Here is a 24,674-nt window from a genome sequence, read left to right on the forward strand (position 1 = left end):
AGGTCGCAGGCCGTAAGAACCTAATTTAAAAGGGAACATAACCCCCCTCCCCAACCCGAGAGCACGTTATCAACACGTCCTTTTTAAGAGGCGCCAACAGCCAATGGCAGAAGCGCACGGACGCACGTCGCCGTGGATACGCCGACCGTCAACGCAGTGGACGGGAGAGACCTGGAAACGGGAGGTTTTCGTGAAATTAAATAATAAATCGATTTGCGACGTGCGTTTTTTTCGCGTTTGGGTGTAAGTTTAATTGGGTGCATCGGCGGCGGCGGCGTCGGCGTCGTTGCTGCAAATTAATTTGAATGAAACGAGGAGGAGGAAGAAGATTCTCCGATGACGTCAGCGGTGGGCGGTGGCGCCGCCGCCATTTCGATTCGATTTCGCTTTTGTGTCTCGGGCGAGAAAGATCGGTGGGAATCGCTGCTCGTCTCCCCTGCTTCGCCACGTCACTGTATACATAAAGTTGAATTGGACGTCGAGGAACACGGATGTGAGGAGATTTTTCGCCGATGGTACGTCCTTCATTGTGAAATTTGTAAAGGAAAGTTCGGTAAGTGGCGATAAAATTGCAGGCCCGACAAGATGGCGCCGCGCAAGGGCCAGCGGTACTTTAGGCGCCATTTAATATGACTTGTTAAGGAAATGTGGTGAAAAATGCTGGAATAATTTTTTTTTCCTCGGTTCGATTTAAACGGACCTTTTATTCGGCTGTTTGTGATTTCGATTTGTGTTTGAGTGAAAATCGGGCGCTAGGGGCAGGCTGTTCATGAAACACCGTGTGAGGGTCGAGGGTGCTCGGCACGACGAGATCCGCTGTCCGGATTGACGTTCCTCCGGGAGGGAAAGGGGCCTCATGACTTGTGTTCTATTCGTACAGGGACGTGCGTCCCGTGCTTTGTTTCCCGTTCAAGATGGTCGCGTGTTTTGTCTTGTACCTTCCTTCAGGGTTACTCGTGGATCCTTTAATCGCATCCCGAGCTCAATCGGACGGATTGTCCATTCGATTGTCTCATTAAACCGCGGAACTTGGATTATAAACAGGCTGTCTTCGTGTGTGTGTGTGTCTGTGTGTGTGTGTGTGTCTGTGTGTGTGTGTGTGTGTGTGTGTGTGTGTGTGTGTTTCTGTCTCTGTGTGTGTGTGTTTCTGTCTCTGTGTGTGTGTGTTTCTGTCTCTGTGTGTGTGTGTTTCTGTCTCTGTGTGTGTGTGTGTTTCTGTCTCTGTGTGTGTGTGTGTGTGTGTGTGTGTGTGTGTGTGTGTGTGTGTGTGTGTGTGTGTGTGTGTGTCTCTGTGTCTCTCGAACCCCCTTGAGTTTTTTTTATAAAAATATATATATATATATATATATATATTTGAATCTCCTTGAGTTTTATACAAAAATAATATTGAACCCCTTTTTTTGGGTATGTGTATATATATATATATATATATATATATATATATATATATATATATATATATATATATATATATATATATATATATATACACACACATGGATGTATCTTGAACCCTTTTGCTTGGGTTTTTATATATATATATATATATATATATATATATATATATATATATATATACATATATATATATATATATATATATATATGTCTGGATTTATCTTGAACCCCTCTGCTTGAGATATATAGATATATATTGTGTGCCAAATCTGAAGCTCGATATGGAATCGCCATTCGGCGACAAATCCGTGTGCTGTTGGTGATTTCTATAATTCTTGGGAACTTGGTTTGTGTGTAAATCCATGAAGTGAATTCCCCTGTTCGTAATAAAACCTTCATTCTGCAAGCTTGTTAATTTCCAGTGCACAGCTTGTATGCATTACACTCCCTGGATAACAACGTGCTCAGCGTCGTCGTCAATCCAAACTTTAAATCTTGAAATAACATATTTTTTATTCCCCCCCCCCTCAAACTATATACTTTTTCACTGTCAGCATTCATGAGTCAAACATTGTTTTTCAACAATTGTGATGGTCTACCTGTGCTAACAGGACGTGTCGAGCGAAGCAGACCCTCAAGGTTTAAGCTTCAATGTTTTAAAAAAAAAATTTATTTGTTTTTATATGAACTTGTGCACCCACTCCCACGTGAGCGCCAGGAAGGGTCATGTTGTTATCCTCTGGGATTATATAGATTACAGTAGATATTGGCTTGGGTCTGTTGGTTTGTGGTGAACGAGATAAGCCCATCATCCTTCAAGAACATCGGGTTACCTCCAAATCTCTCTCAGTTTAGTGTTAAACAGCAGGAGTGACTTAAAAAAAGTAATCATACATGTTTGTGGTTTATATTTTCTTAACTTACAGTAGGGGTGCCGCACGAAACACCACGATAAGCTATTTATACGTTTTTTTTAGCTCGCCTGTTCGAAGAACAGAGAGCTATAGCGATACCCCCGGTGTGAGCGTCAGCGTCAGCGTGAGCGTGAAAATGTTAAAGTTTTTTTTGTGCAAGTTTTTTTTTTTCCTTTGTAATGTTTTTATCTACCACACTATTTTTTTATGCGCCATGTATATGTATGTATATATATATATATATATATATATATATATATATATATATATATATATATATATATATATATATATCGGGGCGTATTATGTGTTACCAATCGTCCGTCCGTGTCTGTCTTCGTCCGTCCGTTCCTGTCCACACTCGTAACTCCCAAAGTTTTCAACTTTAATGTTTCATATTTGGTACATAGGTACAGACTGTGGAGACGGTGTGTCGTGACATGTTCTTCATCTAAAGTGGTTGCCATGGCAACTAGGATGCTGTTTTCCATCCGTTTCTGTCCGCACTCTAACTCCCAAAGTTTTCAACTTTCACGTTTCATATTTGGTACATAGGTACAGACTGGAGACGGTGTGTAGCGTCGTATGGTCGTCATCTAAAGTGGTTGCCATGGCAACCTGGATGCTGTTTTCCATGTTGTAGCACAATTCTGTGTATACCTTCTTGTTCGGGCATATATTGTGCTCACTTGCGCTCTTGTTACTGATTACAACATACAAATACATATATTCCTTTAAAATTATACTTCACTGCAATGCTTTATAAAAAATATTAATGATTAGACGAGTCTTTTAAAAACGATAAATGTATAAACAGGCGATCATTGGGTGGCTTTGACACCAACTCTCTGGTTAACAATGCGTTTATCCAAGGAGGAAAAACTCCTGGGGAGAGGGAATATTATTATTATTATTATTATTATTAATTGATATGCATTTATAATTGGTTTTGTCATTAACCTCCGGAGGTTACTGTTTTCACCCCCTTTCTGTTTGTTTGTTTGTGAACAGTATTACGGATTTCGACGAAACTTGGTGGGGGGGGGGGTTAGGTCTGGTCCAAGGATCATGCCATTAGATTTTGGACTTGGTCCAAAATCCAATATGGCCGCTATGGCGGCCAATTTGAAAAAATATTTGGGTTTTTTATTTATTTATTTATTTTTTCATTTCTACATGTTTTAAGTGATTTCCAACCCCCCCCCAAAAAAAAATTGTTAGAGAAAGTTTTTTTTGCAACTTTTTTTTCAACAAAATTTAATTTCTTTTCTTTGTATTTCTACATATTTTAAGTGATTTCCAACCCCCCCCCAAAAAAAAATTGTTAGAGAAAAAAAAAATTTGCAAATTTTTTTTCAACAAAATTTCGATTTTATTTTTGCATTTCTACATGTTATAAGTGATTTCCAACAAAAAACATGCCAACGTTATAATTGCGGCTGATTTTGGAACTTCAGGTGGATATACCCACGTAAAATCAATTTGCATCTCAAGGAATCTAGTTATGACGAATGAATTGAGTATGTAAAAGGGAAAGTTGCAAACTATAACTCTGTGAGCACTGTTGACGTCAAATTGAATGAATAGGATATCAGGTTCACTTGAGTAACCGAGCAGTATTGGCGGCGGAGGTTTTGCACTCTACCAAGTGCTCCCCCTCCAGTTAGTGTTGTTATTAGAGGCATCCTTGGGAAAAAGCCGTGATAGGCTATCGATACACCGAAACACGGATTTCACCCAAGGTGGAAAATTTCCTGAAGCCGCTGTCACACATTGACGATTTAGCCAGCGTATGCAAAATATTGTCTAAAACGCTGGCACACGTCGAATACGTTATGGGTAAGTTTTGTATACGTTAAGTGCACACTGAAGCACGCTGGCATACGTCGTAGTACGCCGATCTCGTCGACAAATTTTAACATGCTCAAAATTTTTCGACGTATGCCAGTGTATGACTCTCACGTTCCGCATACGCTGGCCATGAGTTGTTGTAGGCATGTTGCGCGATCGTTGACGCACGTCGACGCACGTTACTTGCAAGTTACTCACAAGTCGAAACACGTCGAGGTAATGTTTAGCATACCCGAAACTTATTTGTAACCTATGAGTAACGTGTTGTAGGCACGTTGCGCGATCGTTGACACGCGTCGACACACATCGACACATGTTACTTGTAAGTTACTCATAAGTCGAAACACGTCGAGGTAATGTTTAGCGTCAGTGTTCCAGACTCCATGTTTTTTTTTTTTTTTTTTTTTCCCTTTCCTCCTTCGGCATGACGGTGATGTTGACACTTTGATTTCTCGTACGGTTATAATATAATTAATAGGCTGCCGCTCAACGATTTAAATCATAACCGCACTAGAAATCGAAGTGTCAACATCACCGTCATGCCGAAGAAAAAAACAAAAAACAAACCATGGAGTCTGGAACACTGACGGGTTCCTCCTGTGTGAACCCCATTTTTATATACCAATTCCCCGAAACGCTGACAATACGCCATTTTACGGTAGCTGTAAGTTAGTAACACGTTCAGCAAGTTCTGTGGTCATCCGGAAGACGTCAAATACGTCAATATGCATTGGAGATATGTTACTCATAGGTTCAAAGCACGTTACTCGTAGGTTACAAATAAGTTTCGGGTTCGCAAAACATTACCTCGACGTGTTTCGACTTATGAGTAACTTACAAGTAACGTGTGTTGACGTGTCAACAATCGCATAACGTGCCGACAACTTATGGCCAGCGTATGTGGAACTTGTGCGTCATACGCTGACATGCGTCTAAATTTTGAGCATGCTTAAAATTTGTCGACGTGCTCGGCGTACTACGACGTATGCCAGCGTGCTTCAGCGTGTTCTTAACGTATACAAAACTTATCCATAACGTATTCGACGTGTGTCAGCGTATTCGGCAAATTTTTCATACGTCGGCATACGCTGGCTAAAATGTCAAGGTGTGACAGGGCCTTGACACTTTGATGTCTAGTGTGGTTATGATTTGAATCGTCGAGCGGCAGCCTTTTAATAGGCTACGCCACGTGATCTTCGGCAACACGCTGCCGCGCTATGCATATTTTAGACTATTGTTGGGCATAGGTTGTGAACGCCAACAACACGCTAAGCATTCGTTGGTATAAGTTATCTATATTTTATCGAAACGTTCTGTGTACGTTACTAATACGTTATGCATACGTCCAACTTGTTATGAATACGCCAAAAACTGAAAAAAACATCGATAGTTCAGCGTATGCCAGCGTTTTACATCCATTTTGATACGTTGCCATACGCTGGCTAAAACGTCAACGTGTGACCGGCTTTATAGAGGGGACCAAATTGAGTCACGACAACCTCCATCGTGTGACCCTTCATCCTCCTGTCAAGTTTGGTTGAGATTGCTTGAGTAATATACAAATGCATTGCCGTCACAAATACCAGAGTTGGTGTCAAAGCCACCCAATGCTCGCCTGTTTATACATTTATCGTTTTTAAAAGACTCGTCTAATAATTAATATTTTTTTTATAAAGCCTTGCAGTGAAGTCTGATCCAAATAATTTTAAAGCAATATATGTAGTTGTATATTGTAATCAGTAAACTAGTACACATTAAATGAATGGCAAGCGTCTAGTAGAAACAGGCGAGCATTGGGTGGCTTTGACACCATCTTAGGTTGAAATTAAAAAAAAATTAAAATTATTTGTTAATTTCAACTTCACTACACCAATAGTATACCCCAAACGAATCTCCATGCCAAATATCAGCATCCTAGTACACATCTTAAATCAATGGCAAGCTTCTAAATAACTTGCACCAAAAACTTTAATGTTGATGTGCTACAAAAAGTTAAGTTTAAAACATTTGAAATTATTTTTTAATTTCAACTTCACTACATAAATAATATACCCCAAATGAACCTCCATGCCAAATATCAGCATCCTAGTACACATATTGATGAATGGCAAGCTTCTAAATAACTTGCACCAAAACCTTTAACATTCTCACGCTCACGTCGGGGTATCACTCTCGCTCTCTGTTCTTCGAACAGGCGAGCGAAAAAACGCACGCACACGCACACACAGCGTAGGCAAACTGCACTGCATGTACAAGTTCTTCCAGGAGGCTTACAGACATTACATATACTAGTGCGTGCCCGTAGGTGCAAAAAAACAAAAACAAAAAAACTTTCAAACCGCATGCCAGAAACAAATACACAGGCTGTTTCTTCGCTCTCACGTGCCCGTACGTGCGTAGCCGTACATGCAAAAAAAGAAAACAACTTTCAAACCGCGTGCCAGAAACAACAACCACACATGGCCGTTCCTTCGCTCTCATAAACGACGATTGGATTGGGGCATTGTGTTTAATAAAATCGAGAAAGTACAGAAATCGAGAAAGAAAGAATACAGTAAGTCGATAAATCGAGAAAGAATACAGTAATCGTCACTGACTGGATTGGGGTATTGGGTTTAAGAAAATCGAGAAAGTACAGAAATCGAGAAGGAAAGAATTGAGAGAGAATACAGTAATCGTCACTCTCAGGAAGTGAAGTCCTCACTGTCAGGAAGTTCGCATATGGCAGTTACGATTATTCGCAATTTATTCTTAATGGCCAATTAGTCAATTAGCGCCAACGTATTTTGCCTTTTCCCAATGTCATCGCAAGGAAAAACACAAAGAGAAGAGGAAAGAGGAGAAAAAAAAACGTGCAAAAAATAATTTACTTCCTGCTTCGGAGCATACCAGCTAACTCTGATGTTCCCCAAATTTATGCACCATCTAATATGAAAACGATCATAACTTGGGGCATTGTGTTTATCTATAAATGCGCATAAGAAATCGAGAAATTATTAGAATACACGAAAAAAAAAAACGTGCAAAAAAATAATTTACTTCCTGGTTCGGAGCATACCAGCACTGTGATCTTACCGAAATTTATACACCGTCTAATAGGAAAACGATCATAACTTGGGCCATTGTGTTTATCTATAAATGCGCATAAGAAATCGAGAAATTATTAGAATACACGAAGTCATCACTCTCCGGAAGCCCGTACGTTGTAACCTGTAATGGGGAACGCGGCTGAGCTTCCCTTCACCATCGGCCACGCCCACACAACAACGTGTCTTGCCATTGGTTTGGTAAATAAATGGCCATAACTTGCGAAGCACTTGTCCGATTAATATCAAACCTTGCAAAGGCACATCCTCAGGTCCCCAGCAATATATCTGGCAAGTTTCAATTAGATTGGACCAGAGGTTGTCGAGAAACAGCGGTCACACACACAGACACACACACAGAGATTGCTGGAATGATGTGTGTGTATATATATATATATATATATATATATATATATATATATATATATATATATATATATATATATATGTATATATATATATATATATATATGTATATATATATATATATATATATATATATATATTATACATACACATACAACATGGAGATGCTAAAACAGAAATTTACAAGGAAATCTAACCGAGAATGAGGCTATTCAGCCCATCATGCCTGTGCGAACACCACACCAACCCATCGACACAAGATCCAAGGAAGAAAATGCAAAAACAGTTTTTAATCAATCAAATATATTTGTTTGTTTGCTTCTATTTTTTCTTCCCCTCATTTGAGGGGGCTGGGCTTGGTTAAAAACATACAACATAAGCCACACAACCCCCCCTCCCCCTTGACAAGACCTCCACCAACAGCACTGTACACATGCACACAATCACCCATAAATACTCGAACTACATAAAAGTCTTGTCAACATCCCGATACCGCTCTATCTCCATAGCTTCCAGGCACCTATCTGATTCAAATTTAAACTTATCTACTTGTTCTGCTCTCACTACCTTTCCAGGGAGGCCATTCCATGCAGTAACTACTCTCTGAGTAAAAGTACCCTGCCTAACTACCGTCTTAACTCTTCTGTTCCTTACTCTCAGTCTATGGCCCTTGTTCCTATCACTGTCTACTCTGTTGAATGATTCAGCTGCAGTTATTTATCTCCACCTTTCATTGTCTTAAACATCAATATCATATCTCCTCATAACCACCTCCTTTCTCGTGAATAAAGCCCTGAAACTGCCATACTTTGGACACATCTTCTCAGGGATCAATGTCTGGAAAAGTCAATCATACTGGTCTGGAGAAGTCCTCCTTTTAATTGATTTTTAAAGTCATCATGACTTGGCTAGTATGAACCATCAACCTCCCAGAATCAGCATGAGTGGTTGAGGTAAGAAGAGGAAGTCACACCATGTTTGTGATGGATTGGGTAACTGCTTCAACAGAGAGAAATCTGATTATGAATGTCACCAGAAGTCAGACACGACTTGACTGAACGATATGAACTAGATTGTGCTCCATCGACCTCTTTCACTTGATTTCAATTGAATATTATATTTTGAACACTTTTTAGAACATGAATCAGAACACGAACTGGAACACAAACCTGAAGTTTAGCAGTACTTTGGCTCTGAATTTGGCAAATTGCACGGAATGTTGTCCCGATCCCACGTTCGTACATAGGAGTAAGGTCATTTTCAAGTGGTGGAGCCACTTCAGTAATTGGTATGACCATCCGTTCATCCGTCAAAAAATTTTTTTAAGCGGTGCAAATGCCGAATTGACGTGAGGGGGAGTTGTGGCTGTCTTGCATCACGAGAAGGAAATGCCAAACTGAACTGCTTCCTTCGGACACTGGTGAAATACACATATATATATATATATATATATATATATATATATATATATATGTATGTATGTATGTATGTATATATATATATATATATATATATGTATATATATATATATATATATATATATATATATATATATACACACACAGTAGACTAGGTGTAAGTCGGCAGCGTGTAACTCGTCAAAAAGTCCCGAATTTATCTCATGCTAAATCCCTTTGAATAAAGGGTCATCCCTCTCTAAGTCGTCACTTCGTCTAAGTCGTCAGATGTTGTCCATTCCCACGTAATGGAAACTCAAGTAAATTACCACTCCGAACTCGTCACACGGAACTGCTGCCTCGTGAGAAGCCCAATTTCATGGAATCGTGATGCTTGCTCATTGGTGTACACTGCAAGTGATAGGCTATTTATAACTGCGTACACACGTTGATCGCACTGCAGGCAGGACAATGGCGACTAAGCGTAAGCTTACAACTAAAACCTACCAAGAAAAATACGACATTATCCAGTTTTGCGAGCCAAATAAACTGATGAAGAAAACAGACATAGCTGAGAAGTTAGACATCAAACGGCAGACATTGAACGATATCTTGAAGAATAAGGGCAAGATATTTGGACAAGTGGAGAAGATCGTGAGGCCGGTGGGAAGTGTGAAATGCGTGAAATGTGTGTCCTTTGAAGATGTCTGACGTGCTCATCATCTGGTTTCGGCAAATGTCGGCTCAGCCAAATATTCGGTTTCGGCCAAATATTCGGCCGATACTGTCTTTCGGTGGAGGATTTCCCAGCCAACATCATGGAATACAATGACCGGTTTGAATCCTTTCTCATGCACCAGATACCCAAGAGTTTGAGGCATTCAAACATAACGGATTACTTCGCGAAGAAGTAAAGGATCGATCGAGCTTAGTGTTGAAGTCCGATCATGGTTTTATATTGGCTTGTTTTGTACATTACTGCACTCGCTTGCACATAGGCATTGAGTGGTAATCATCACCACGATGACTGTGTGTCATGTAATTTGTCACCATACCATAACCGATGGTATATGAGTTGTCTTACAGAGTTGTTCATTATCTTTACTTTTTATAAACTGATTCATGAATTCCATCTTTGCTTGATCACTTTCCAACTCACCAACTCACCCCCACCTATGCCCCGAGGATTATGTTTTCCTTTTGGTACAATAGCCGGCTCTCACACATATGTGTCCAGGCCACGCGCGACTTCATCCTTCACCCCACAGTCATCATGAATGTTCGCATACGTGTAAGTCGTCACATTTCTAAGTCGTCACTTTTTTCTCGGTCCCGATGGTGACGACTTACGCCTAGTCTACTGCATATACATACAGTGGGGAGAACAAGTATTTGATACACTGCTGATTTTGCAGGTTTTCCCACTTACAAAGCACGTAGAGGTCTGGAATTTTTTTATCATCGGTACACTTCAACTGTGAAAGACGGAATCTAAAACAAAAATCCTGAAAATCACATTGTATGATTTTTAAGTAATTAATTTGCATTTTATTGCATGAAATAAGTATTTGATACATCAGAAAAACAGAACTTAATATTTGGTACAGAAACCTTTGTTTGCAATTACAAAGATCAGATGTTTCCTGTAGTTCTTAACCAGGTTTGCACAGACTGCAGCAGGGATTTTGGCCCACTCCTCCATACAGATCTTCTCCAGATCCTTCAGGTTTCGGGGCTGTCGCTGGGCAACACAGACTTTCAGCTCCCTCCAAAGATTTTCTCTTGGGTTCAGGTCTGGAGACTGGCTCGGCCACTCCAGGACCTTGAGATGCTTCTTACGGAGCCACTCCTTAGTTGCCCTGGCTGTGTGTTTCGGGTCGTTGTCATGCTGGAAGACCCAGCCACGCCCCATCTTCAATGCTCTTGTTGAGGGAAGGAGGTTGTTGGCCAAGATCTCACGATACATGGCCCCATCCATCCTCCCCTCAATACGGTGCAGTCGTCCTGTCCCCTTTGCAGAAAAGCATCCCCAAAGAATGATGTTTCCACCTCCATGCTTCACGGTTGGGATGGTGTTCTTGGGGTTGTACTCATCCTTCTTCTTCCTCCAAACACGGCGAGTGGAGTTTAAACCAAAAAGCTCTATTTTGGTCTCATCAGACCACATGACCTTCTCCCATTCCTCCTCTGGATCATCCAGATGGTCATTGGCAAACTTCAGACGGGCCTGGACATGCGCTGGCTTGAGCAGAGGGACCTTGCGTGCGCTGCAGGATTTTAATCCATGACGGCGTAGTGTTACTTGTGGTTTTCTTTGATACTGTGATCCCAGCTCTCTTCAGGTCATTGACCAGGTCCTGCCATGTAGTTTTGGGCTGATCCCTCACCTTTCTCATGATCATTGAGGCTCCACGAGGTGAGATCTTGCATGGAGCCCCAGACCGAGGGAGATTGTCTGTTATCTTGAACTTCTTCCATTTTCTAATAATTGCGCCAACAGTTGTTGCCTTCTCACCAAGCTGCTTGCCTATTGTCCTATGGCCCATCCCAGCCCTGTGCAAGTCTACAATTTTGTCCCTGATGTCCTTAGACAGCTCTCTGGTCTTGCCCATTGTGGAGAGGTTGGAGTCTGATTGATTGAGTGTGGACAGCTGTCTTTTATGCAGCTAACGAGTTCAAACAGGTGCAGTTAATACAGGTAATGAGTGGAGAATGGGAGGGCTTCTTAAAGACAAAACAACAGGTCTGTGAGAGCGGGAATTCTTACTGGTTGGTCGGTGATCAAATACTTATTTCATGCAATAAAATGCAAATTAATTATTTAAAAATCATACAATGTGATTTTCTGGATTTTTCTTTTCGATTCCGTCTTTCACAGTTGAAGTGTATCTCTGATAAAAATTACAGACCTCTACGTGCTTTGTAAGTAGGAAAACCTGCAAAATCGGCAGTGTATCAAATACTTGTTCTCCCCACTGTATGTATGTATGTATGTATATATATATATATATATATATATATATATATATATATATATATATATATATATATATATATATATATATATATATATATATATATATATATATATAGTTTTTTTTTCTGTCTTCTTGTCTGGTACTCAAACAAAATTGAAAATCATTACAAACATTTAACTTGATGTTTTTCGGGACGTTATAAAGGACATGAAGAACTGTCATAAATCACTAATTTAATGTGTTAAATAAGGTGGTGTAAAAAATTTAAAATATTTGTTTTATTTCCGTTGAATTATTTACTTGAACATTGTGGAACACAAATTGCTGCCTTGGGACTTTAAAACAAACTTCCATTTTAGCAGAACCTGGCCAAACTACTCATATTGAGCCATTCTATATCATGTCGACTGATCAAATTTCCCGCTCGCTTTCTAAGCTTTGGGGAACATCGAGATTCAGATAAAATTACAGCTCGTAGGAAATGTAGATCGTGCTCGGAAAGGCAATAATGAAGAGTTTAAAAGACCATTCCTATGTCGTTTGTATTCAAGGCTAAGGTGTTCTATGAACTCCAGTTGGCTCACCTGGAACGTAGCTCCGGGGAGCTTATGGGATGGTGCGTCTGTCCATCCACAAATGCTTTCAACTTCTTCTCTAACTAAACATGCGATTTTGATTAAACATTACCACAATGTTCATCAATCTGTGTACCAAAGTTTGGTCATGGCAGAAAAAAAATTGGGGTCTGATGGGGTCTACGGATGGAGCTTACGGGCGGATTGCCCTCTCCCCACCGGCCCCCGCTTCCCACAAAGAGATATTTGCTTTCTTATTAGAAATAACACAACTACAATGAAACTTGACCATGACCTTCATCAACCAAACTCTACCAAAAGTGTGTTCAAAGCATTAGAAAAATTGGGCTTCAAGGTGGTGTAAAAGTGGTTGCCCCCCAAAAATATGAATTTGCTTTCTTCTCAGAAACTACCTACACAATTTCGATGAAATTTTACCGCAGCCTTTATCACCCGTGATGTCCCAAAGTTTGTTCATGGCATTAAAAAACATCCAGAGGTATTTACTTTCCTCTGATGTATATTTTGTGGGTCATCCATGCCTACCTGTGGTTCACTGGTTATCCTATCCAGCCGCTACCAGGTAAACACCCAGGGGTATTGCCCCTCTGTTTGGATACGTCATAAACATGATACAATACCATTGTTAATAACATTTCTTTAATAAAAATTATTTTTTTGTTTCTCATGCAAAACAAATAGATTGACGTGACGTAACAAAATGTTGATCATCAATAATGAAGCACACCATTTTCATATTTCTTCCCCAAAATAAACTCAGAGTGGCCCGGTGTCCGTCCGTCTGCACGTGCGTCCGTGCACATTTTACTAATGCGTCTCTTCGCAAACTACCCGACCAATTATGGACCAAATTTGGTATGATGCATCAGGACAACAAGGTCTCATGGGGTTTTGCTCCCCATCCAGATGTGCCCTGTATAAAGGGGTTGAAAGGAGGGGGTGGGGGGGGTGTTATCCCAAATATTAGTATTTTATTCAAAAATCATCTAGGAAACCGACAACTGGATCCAGACCTAACTGGTCATGCGGAATCATGACCATGCCTTAACCTTAAGTTGTGCTCCCCGTGGCCGTATCTCCCTGGAAAGGGGGCCACGGCCTCTCTCCCCTCAGCCATCAGATTCACTCAAACATATTTTCCTCACAAACTGCATGACTGATTTATGGAACATATTTGGTGTGATACATCAGAACAGGAAGGTCTCATGGGTTGTGCTGCCTCTTATAAGAGGCTAAAAAAGTGGGTTTTGCCTCAAATTCAGGTAATTCATTTTAAAATATTCTCAGAAACTGATGGACAAATACAGACCAAACTCTTCATGAAACATTAAGACATGCTGTTAACTTTAGTTGTGTTCCCCATTACCGTACCACTTCAGGAAAAAGGGGGGGGGCATGGCCCCTTCCCCATAATCCCTAATTTTCACTTCGCCTGTTGGGGAAATAACCGTCAGTCCCTCACGGGGCTATTTTTTTAAGTTATGACGACTTGGCTGGAGTATTACATGGTTCGCACACTCCTTGACACTCCTTGAATTTCCTGGAAAATGAGATTCCATTTTCCAGTACTTGAAAGTCCTGGAAAAAAGAAAAAAAACTCCTTGAAACTTCTGGAAAATAAACCTTTTGTGTGCACTGTCTCTTACATAATTCTATCCTATTTTTTTATTTTTGTAAGAAAATAAGCCGACATCGGTCATTTTGTCGCCAAAGGATTGATTGACCTGGATTAGGGTTATGTTCATTGATTCTGTGTGCGGTTGTAAAGTGTAGTAAAATATAAACCAATGAAAAGAATTGGAAATATATGCTCTAACAATTCATTGGCTGTTGATCGATGACGCTGCCATAATCTCCCTGTCAGTAGCAGATTGAGTAACTGCATGAACGTCCCTGCGCGGAGAAACTTTTCGGCTGCAGAACGGACAAGCAAAATGTCCAAAGTTTGTTATTTCAACACCGCGTGGCTCAGCCATCCTGACTATCGGGATTGGCTAGAAAGGGTGTCCATCCACAAAGCAATATGTCATGTGTGCAAGAAAGTTGTAAATATTTCGAACATGGGCAAAAGCTCGTTCAAAAGTCATGCCAAGGGAACCAAACGCGTGTGCTTGATGCAGCAGACGGCGGCCGATTCCCGTTCGTGAATTACAGAATTTTTTGGATCGGCGAGCACATCATACCTGCTGGTGCCGGTCATGGATATTTGTTTATGAAATAATCTATTAAGTGTAAAACGCATCTGCCATAATTGGATTTCAATGAACACATCACTAAAAATTCCAGTTTATAAATTTGACTTTTTGTAACCAAGGGAGATAGACTTCGCACAGCTAAAATAACAGTATAACGGGTTGTCACCCCTTGAATGATTATGAATGATGAGTGAAATAATATCCTCATTTCTTGAACCCACAAACCGTTCAATTTATTTTAATGGTAAAAAACCAGTAAATAAAGTAAACATTGAATGATAGGAAATTATGATTATAATAAAATACTTCATTGAAAATTGTAAAATGGTAAATTACACTGGGCTGCATTTGAAATATTTTTTTCAGAGGTCCTGGTTTTCTCAACGGTACTTATGTTTTTTGCATGCTGAATTTAGAAATGTATCTCATTTCGCTCAATCAGGTCAGGTTTTGATGCTATCTCAATTTTAAGGAAAAATATAATCAATTTTTGGTCTTTTAATTAGCATTTTTTAAATTCAAAATCAGACTTACATTGACAGAAAATGTACAAACTATATATAAAATGACACACAAGTACCGTTAATGTGAAATTCAACAATAAAAGACGAAGGAAAACAATGACTGCTGGAGCGACTGAAGTTGGGTGTTGCCAGAAACAACGATTTATCTATATTTTTCTGAAATTGAAATGAAAGTAATTGAGAAGGCACTTTCTTCCACATTAAGTGTACTTGTGTGTCATTATATGTATAGTTTGTACATTTTCTGTCAATGTAAGTATGATTTTGAATTTAAAAAATGCTAATAAAAAAACATTGATTATATTTTTTCTTAAAATTGAGATTGCATTAAAAACTTGACCTGATTGAGCGAAATGAGATACATTTCTAAATTCAGCATGCAAAAAACATACAAGGGCCATTGAGAAAACCTAGAGCTCTGAAATGACGCAGACCAGTGTTATTATTAAGGTTATGATAATCAATTTTTTTATCATAGAAATTGTTCTAAAGTTTATGGCTTAGGAATCAAACCGACTGAGAAAATAAATTGTTGGCTGCTCGCTAGAGTACCCTTATTCTGGACATTTCCATCCGTCTGTCTGTCCGCGAAACTTTGGTCAAGCCTATTGGCTAAACCATTCAACCAATTCCAATGAAATTTGGTAGGTGGGGAATCGTGTGCTTTCGAATATGGGACCCCGGGCCCTAGCGACGGCCCTTTAAAGTGGTCAAAGAAATCAAAAATAAATAAATCGAAGCTTGTAGTTCTGTGCACAATCTATCTTGCTCCCTTCATGCCAATTTGTAGGAGGAGATAGGTTTTGGGCGAGTACATGTCGAACATTTCAGAAACGTTTAATTGCGAATATCTCTAAGAGAAAGAGTCTGATTTTGATGAAATTTGGGTGAAATGTGTACAATGTGGTGAGCATGTACACAAAAATGAATGGTTGCTATGCACACATCTGTTGCTTAGCAACAGCTAAAATACTTTATCATACATCATACACTTATTTTGGACTGTACATACAACTTACGAAAATCTCCGATACATGCATACTCTGTCTTTCGCTAATTTGTACTCTGATCATCGCGCCGTGGCCATTCGATTGTCAAAGAATGAAATTGATTGATAGATGTTCATGAATATCGGCTAGTCGCGTCGGCCAGCTTTCCATATAGAGCGAGCAGCCATGTCGCCTACCGGCTTGTACTGATATTTAATGAAAAGAAATAAATTAAGGCCTTAGTTATTTTATAACTTGGTTTACACAGTTCTTCAGCTAAAATGTAGGGTCGGTAGGTTGAAATATAAATATAAATAGAATTTCAATTTTTAGAAATGATATGTTTTAATGATTTTTTTTTGGATGTTTCATGGAAAAGACAAGGTTAGGTGGGGGGAAAATAAATATAAATCCCAGACCAGGAGGATCTAAGAAAACATTGAAGATGGAAGACCATTCAAATGCAGGATGCCCATGTTCACTGTATCATTGGTGTGAAAAACAATAAGAAGGATTAAAACTTGTTTTTACAATCTAGTCTGGCATGTTTTTCTTGTAGAAACCTGTTGGATCATCAAACAAATGGAAGCAATGCTGAGAAAATTAGTCTAAGTCGTAGATGTGTGCGTGCACACCAGTGCATAGTGCTGGATATGATTTAAAAAAGGTGTCTACAAGGAGTCAACACGCTCAAAACGGTCAATCGGAGCCATAACCAGCTCTTACTTTTCAGCGGGCATCTGATCGTACCATCTCCCCATCCCCATGAGTACATCAAAGGCTGATTTCTGGTCTGTTGAAGGCTGAATATCAGCATCTCGCAGGGAAACTTTGATGTACTTGGCACCAAAATCTTTCAATACGAACAGCGGTGTACAACTTTCGACGGAAACAAATTCGGCACGATCGAGAGAAGCCTGCAAATGATCCCTGCTGCTGCACTGAATTGATGCAATCGTTCGGCCAAAATATTAGTCGTCAAGATGTTGCGTGATTAAATCACCAATACAGTCACTCAAATTTATACTGCTGACATACTTCTTAACAATCACTTTCGCCCCAGAAACTGTAGTCAATCTGAACCACACTGGCCACTGCTCAGACGCCATGACTGAAATCTACTGCGCACCTCTATTGCACAGTTTGCTAAAAGGGGACTCGGCATTTTGGTGCGCGCGCGTGAAATTATATTTTGCAAATAAATGCCGACGTTTACATTTCGGGTTTTGAAACTTTTGCACCTTTGGCGGGAAATTTCTAAATATAAAAGGCTAAAAATGTTTTATATTTATATTTAATTTCGGCAAATATACCGTCGGCGGATCTGTAAACCAAGTTATAAAATAACTAAGGCCAAAGGAACAATTTTAAAGTTGTGGTTTGAATTTGGAGAATACAGTAGACTCGGTGTAAGTCGGCAGCGTGTAACTCGTCACTTCGCCTAAGTCGGCAGCGTCAAAAAGTCCCAAATTTATCTCATGTTAAACCCTTTGAATAAAGGGTCATCCCTCTCTAAGTCGTCAGATGTTGTCCATTCCCACGTAATGGAAACTCAAGTAAATTACCACTCCGAACTCGTCACACGGAACTGCTGCCTCATGAGAAGCCCCATTTCATGGAATCGTGATGCTCGCTCATTGGTGTACACCGCCAGTGATAGGCTATTTATAACTGCGTACACACGTTGATCGCACTGCAGGCAGGACAATGGCGACTAAGCGTAAGCTTACAACTAAAACCTACCAAGAAAAATACGACATTATCCAGTTTTGCGAGGCAAATCCACTGATGAAGAAAACAGACATAGCTGAGAAGTTGGACATCAAACGGCAGACATTGAACGATATCTTGACGAATCTTCTTCTTCTTTCGGCTGCTCCCGTTAGGGGTCGCCACAGCGGAGCATCCGTATGATCCGCATAGTGATTTGGCACATGTTTACGCCGGATGCCCTTCCTGACGCAACCCTCGTCGCCTCTTACGACACAGGGATATGGTACACCTATTTTAACCAGGGTATACACCGGCCCAGTATACTGGTACTCATTTCGCCGACCTCGGAAGGATGACAGGCTGAGTCAACCCCCTGGTGTATTAATTCAGTGGCTCAACGGGGCTTGAACTCAGGACCTCTTGGATCCCAAGCCGCTGCCCTAACCACTGCGCCAACACCAGGCTATAATATCTTGACGAATAAGGGCAAGATATTTGGACAAGTGGAGAAGATCGTGAGGCCGGTGGGAAGTGTGAAATGTGTGTCCTTTGAAGATGTCGATGACGCGCTCATCATCTGGTTTCGGCAAATGTCGGCTCAGCCAAATATTCGGTTTCGGCCAAATATTCGGCCGATACTGTCTTTCGGTGGAGGATTGCCCAGCCAACATCATGGAATACAATGACCGGTTTGAATCCTTTCTCATGCACCAGATGTCTAAGAGTTTGAGGCAGTCAAACATAACGGATTACTTCGCGAAGAAGTAAAGGATCGATCGAGATTAGTGTTGAAGTCCGATCATGGTTTTATATTGGCTTGTTTTGTACATTACCGCACTCACTTACACATAGGCATTGAGTGGTAATCATCACCACGATGACTGTGTGTCATGTAATTTGTCACCATACCATCACCGATGGTATAAGAGTTGTCTTACAGAGTTGTTCATTATCTTTACTTTTGATAAACTGATTCATGAATTCCATCTTTGCTTGATCACTTTCCAACTCACCAACTCACCCCCACCTATGCCCCAAGGATTGTGTTTTCCTTTTGGTACAATAGCCGGCTCTCACACATCTGTCCAGGCCACGTGCGACTTCATCCTTCACCCCACAGTCATCATGAATGTTCGCATACGCGTAAACTGTCACATTTCTAAGTCGTCACTTTTTTCTCGGTCCCGATGGTGACGACTTACGCCTTGTCTACTGTATTTTTTATATTACTGATGACTGCTGATGTATTTAATAAATTGATATGAACTATGTTACAGTGAATCCACAGATAGAGGTTGATGTAAGACCTGCACCAGCCAGCACAGCAACTACTGCTACACCGAGACCAACAACAATACAAGACTTTGTCACAAAGGATGAGGTGCTAAAGGCAGAGATTCTTTGGGCTTTACATGTTATGGAGTCCCACCAATCATTCAGGTCCTGTCAAGGTATTGGAACACTCTTTCACAGGATGTTCCCAGATAGTGGCATTGCATCACAATTTCAATGTGCAGAAAAGAAGGCTTCCTACTTAAACGTATTTGGTCTTGTACCGCACTTCAAAGCGCTTCTGAAACAAAAGGTTAACAGCAGTTGTGCTACTCTTTGAGTCCTTGAATACAAAAAATCAGAAGAAGCAGATGGATTTTTACATCCGTATTTGGGACAATGATGAGGTAAAATCACGATACTCGGACTCAAAGTTTGTCGGCCATTGTACTGCTGATGAAATGCTAGAAGAATTTAACACCGTGTTGGATGGTTTAAATCCACGCAACCTTATACAGATCAGCATGGACGAGCCCAGCGGGAATTGGAAGTTCCATCGCAGCATGCAATCACAAATGGAGACAAATTATGGGAAATTCTTGTTGGATGTAGGCTCATGTGGACTGCACATCCTCCATGGTGCGTCTCAGACTGGCGTGGAGAAGTCTGAGATAGGAATTTATTCACTTTTAAGGGCCCTATACACCCTGTTTCATGACTCACCTGCACGTAGCAAGGACTATCTTCGTATCACAGATGGCACCACGATACTGCTAAAATTCTGCAAAACAAGATGGTTAGACAGCTCACCCTGCGCACAAAGAGCGATATAAATATGGGACAGTGTTTGCAAGTACACTGAACAAAAATATAAACGCACCAAGTGCAAAAATATAAACACACCAAGCGATTGTTACTATTTTACCTCGAACCCATTAATACTAAATCTTCACAACAATTTGGTTATAGAATCCATGACAATTGAGCATTAAATTTCAAAGAGTTCCTTGAGAATTCTGGCGACAGTCTTTGCGCTACAACAGCCGACACAACCGAGGTGTCACTGTCAGAGTTCACACAGTCAGTCGCGGGTGTGTCCACCGTTGGCGTCGCGCAGAGCGGTGCATCTCCGGCACATGGACATCACCAGATTATCAATGGTGGCCTGAGGGATGTTTTCCCATTCCTCCTGGAGAGCCACACGGAGCTGGCGGACGTTCTCTGGGACTGCGTAACGTTGTCGTATGCGTCGATCAAGAACGTCCCAAAGGTGCTCGATGGGCGACATGTCGGGAGAATATGGAGGCCAGTCGAGGACATCAATGTCCTCCTCACCGAGGAAGTCCATGCAGATCCTGGCAACATGGGGGCGAACATTGTCGTGCTGAAACGTCACATGGTGAAGGCGCACAAACGGCACGACGATGGGTCTGAGTATCTCGTCCCTGTACCGCTGCCCGTTCAAGTTGCCTTCAATGAAATGAAGCCGAGTGCGCTCTCCATGGCATATGCCTGCCCACACCATAACACTGGCACCACCGTGTGACACCCGACGAAGGACATTGGCGTCAGTGTAGCGCTCCCCAGCCCGACGCCAGACGCAGAGTCTGCCATCAGCCCGATACAGCTGGAACCGCGACTCATCGGTGAACAGCACTCTCCTCCATCGTGCGAGGGTCCAGCGCAAGTGAACATTGACCCAGTTCAGTCGGGTCTGACGCCGGACTGCAGTGAGGTCGAGTCCCCGGTGTGGTCGGCGGGCTCGGAGGTTGGCCTCCCTCAAGCGGTTACGCACCGTCTGGGCTGAAATGCGCCTGTTATGCAGCCCGACAGTCTCATCGGCAGTCCTCGTGGCCGGTCGGAGTCGATCCCGGAGATGTTGCAGCCTCATGTGACGATCCTGACCGGCGGTGGTCACACGTGGTCGCCGGGCATGTGGGCGGTTCACGGTGCTTCCAGTCTCTCTGAGGCGCGTTCTCAGGCGGCTAATGGTGGAGTGGTGGACATTGAAGTGTGCTGCAACGGCCCGTACTGACGTCCCAGCATTCAGCATGCCAATGGCGCGCTCCCTCAAGATTTGTGACATCTGTGGCATGTTGACATTTGGCACCAGTCCACATTTTGGGGAGGCCTTTTATAGGGCAAGCTATAGGGAGTGTTTGTGTCCTGGTCACGCTCACTGACCATCACTCTGTCAAGCCCCATGGTGCTCATGGGAAGGATTACTCAACGTGTGAGTCCACACACTCAGAGTGGTCAATTTCAATGGGAACATCTGTCTTGAGCAAAACAAAGGAACCATTGCTCAAACATATCATCGGTTTGACCATTTTCCCATAATGGCAATCTTGACTTAGATATTTAGGTTGGTGTGTTTATATTTTTGTTCAGTATATGTTGGAGAAGTGAGAAAAGAATCAGTTCCTAACTCCGACAACCAGTCCGTTTCCACAGTGAAAAAATTTGTTCAAACTCCCCTCACGCTGGCAAGATTGAAATTCTTCTTTGCCCTATCCCAGGAAATTTCGCCATTCCTGACAACCTATCAAGATGATCGGCCCTTGTTGCCTTTTATATCACTTGATTTGCATGAGTTGATACTAAGTTTACTTCAGAGACTTGGAAAGCACTCAGCCACAGAACCTCTCACACCTGTAAAGCTGGCGTCGTTTGATGTAAGAAAAGATGACAACTACGCCGATCTGTCCAAGATTGACATTGGACTGGCTGCCGAAAAAGCTCTGAAAGAAGCTGTTCGCTCCAAGAAAGCATCCGACAGAGCAGTTTTCGAGTTTTGCAAATAATGCAGACGGCTTCTTGTGGAATTGGTGTCAAAGCTGATTGAAAAGGCATCAATCAAATATGCCCTTGCCGGACACTCAGCATGTCTGGACCCAAGACATTTCAACGAAAAGGAAGTAGCCATCCGCTACATGCGCAGAACAGTGAGTGCCCTTTGTGACACCAAGTGGATAACACCAGAAAATGGTGATGAGACTGTCCGTCAGTACTCAAGATATCTGACTGACACTTCAGTAAAACACGCACACTTCGATCGAAAGAAAGATCGCCTCGACCATCTGTGGCATGCAGACATTGCAAAAAAGCCGGAGTTCAGTAATCTGTGGGAGGTTGTGAGACAACTTTTGCTACCGTCCCATGGACAGGCTATAGTTGAAAGGGGCTTCTTGATAAACAAAGAAATTGAGGTGGAAAATCTGAGAGACTGGTCCTTAATTGCCCAGAGAGTTATAATCTGTGATCATCTTCACAATGTCGGAGGGTTGCAGAAAGTTGAACTCGACAAGAAGCTGCTATTGTCTGCAAGTGCTGCATGAAGGAAGTACCAAGATTACTTGGATGAGCAGAAACGAAATAAACAGCTGGCCTCTGTCTCGGACAGAAAACGAAAGATAGAAGAAGAATTATCGGACTTAAAATCGCAGCAAAAAAAAAAAGACTCAAACCAGACATTGACTCTAAGCAAAAAACGGCGGACAAGTTTTCTTTGAGAGCAGAAAGAGAGAGAGAGATGTGTCATTTGTTAGTAAAGCTAACAGTTTGAGAGAGTGCTCCAAAAATAATTGACAGAGTTGGAGAAACTTGTAGAAAATGTAAGGCTTCTGAGAAACCTGTAAATGCTTGTGGCACTTACGGATGACATGCTAGTCAGTTCAACAAAGGTGACTTTTGATAATAAGTGACATTAAATCCAAAAACTTCTGAGAAAGTATGTAAAAAGTATTTTATTCACAGATTTATTAACCTCCACCATCGAAGATCGGAGGTTACTGTTTTCACCCCTTTCTGTTTGTTTGTTTGTTTGTTTATTCACAGTATTATGGAAAAACTCCTCGACGGATTTCGACGAAACTTGGTGGAGGGGGGGGGGGGGTTAGGTATGGTCCAAGGATTATGCCATTAGATTTTGGACTTGGTCCCCCCCCTCCAAAAAAATAGTTTGAGAAAATTTTTTTTTTGCATTTCTACATGTTTTAAGTGTTTTCCAAACCCCCCCCAAAAAAAAAATTGTTAGAGGAAAAAAAACTTTTGCAACTTTTTTTTCAACAAAATTTCGATTTTTTTTTTTTTTTTTTTTTTTTTTTTTTTTTTTTTTGCATTTCTACATGTTTTAAGCGATTTCCACCCCCCCCCCCCCAAAAAAAAAATGTTGGAGAAAAGAACTATAACTCTGTCGGCACTGTTGACATATTTAATGAATAAGATATAAGGTTCACTTGAGTGACCCAGCAGTATTGGCGGCGGAGGTTTTGCACTCTCCCGAGTGCTTCCCCTCAAGTTAATATATACAATTCCTTGTCTCGTACAATAAAAGTGTTGTGTGAAATTGCCTTTAAATAATGCAGCTTAATTGCGGCTTTCAAGATAAGTATTTAAAAGTGTTTTGTTTTTCCAAAGATTTGTAGTTTTTTAAATTAATATATACGTTTTCATGTTTCATGCAGTAAAACAGTATTCTGTGTAATTGCCTTTTAAGTTTACATATTGCAGTTCAATCAGGACTTTTAAGATGCGTACAGTCATACATGTATCTGTAAATGCTTGTTGACGCAAAAAAGTTAAGAAAGTATGCAAAAGTGTTTTGTTTTGTGAGCAAAGATTTATAGTTATTTAATTAATATATATGTTTTCATGTTTCATACAGTAAAACAGTATTGGGTGAAATTCCCTTTCCTTACATGTATTGCAGTTCAATCATGAAAACAATTAATGAAAAAAGACTGATTATAGAATTTTATGCGTTCCTTCAATCAGTAAATTGTTGAACACAAGGTATAACACAAGCATTATGTTTCCTTGAAAATGACAATTTCTCCTGGAAAACTCCTGGAATTTCATTCAGTCAGGACTGTATGAACCCTGTATTAACCACCGACCTCTCAATTCTGCGTTTGCGCTCAGTCGGTTGGTGGAACGTGATCGTTCATCGTAGCTTCGAATCGCTGGGTACATTGCAGTGCTTTTAAATGTCCGGAGACGTCAGTGTTCATTGTTTCATTTCATTTCCACACATGCGATTACCATGAGTATTAATTAAAGTAAGAATTACCTAAACGTAATTAAATTAATCTAATTAACTAAATTATTAATTAAACTTAAACCAAGAATAATTACAAAATGTAAGCTCCAGAATCGAACTTTCAAGCAGTCCCAATACCCCAAAGTGTTCATTTCGCCAATTTGGACATATGTGACATTTCCGACATCTCCGGGAGGTATATGTTGAATATGATGGTTCGGTGATTGCCAGTTGTGTGCCAAGGGAGTCGTTTCTCATCGACCATTTCGTTGGAGTGCTTGCATCAGTACTTAAGCCACTTGGCGAGCGCTCTCCAAGCTGCTTGGTTAGTTTCGGGAAAAAGTAACTGTGCTT

The 24,674-nt window shown here is 41.0% G+C and overlaps 1 protein-coding gene across 8 annotated transcripts in view; it reads left to right on the forward strand.

Annotated features, from left to right (window-relative positions):
- Positions 1-319: 319 nt before the first annotated feature.
- The window catches only part of LOC147029000 (uncharacterized), a 335,824-nt gene continuing 311,469 nt past the window's right edge, over positions 320-24,674 (forward strand). For 4 of the 8 annotated variants that reach the window (XM_085879911.1, XM_085879910.1, XM_085879909.1 and 1 more), the window contains exon 1: positions 321-515. The gene's annotated coding sequence lies outside the window, so the exon portion shown is untranslated. Of the gene's footprint in view, positions 554-24,674 lie in introns of all 8 variants that reach the window. The other 4 variants (XM_085879912.1, XM_085879913.1, XM_085879915.1 and 1 more) reach the window with 2 other exon arrangements.

This window comes from Eptatretus burgeri, chromosome 4 (genome assembly GCF_056783735.1).
Source record: "Eptatretus burgeri isolate ZD-2024b chromosome 4, Ebu_testis_v1, whole genome shotgun sequence".
Classification (NCBI taxonomy): domain Eukaryota; kingdom Metazoa; phylum Chordata; class Myxini; order Myxiniformes; family Myxinidae; genus Eptatretus; species Eptatretus burgeri.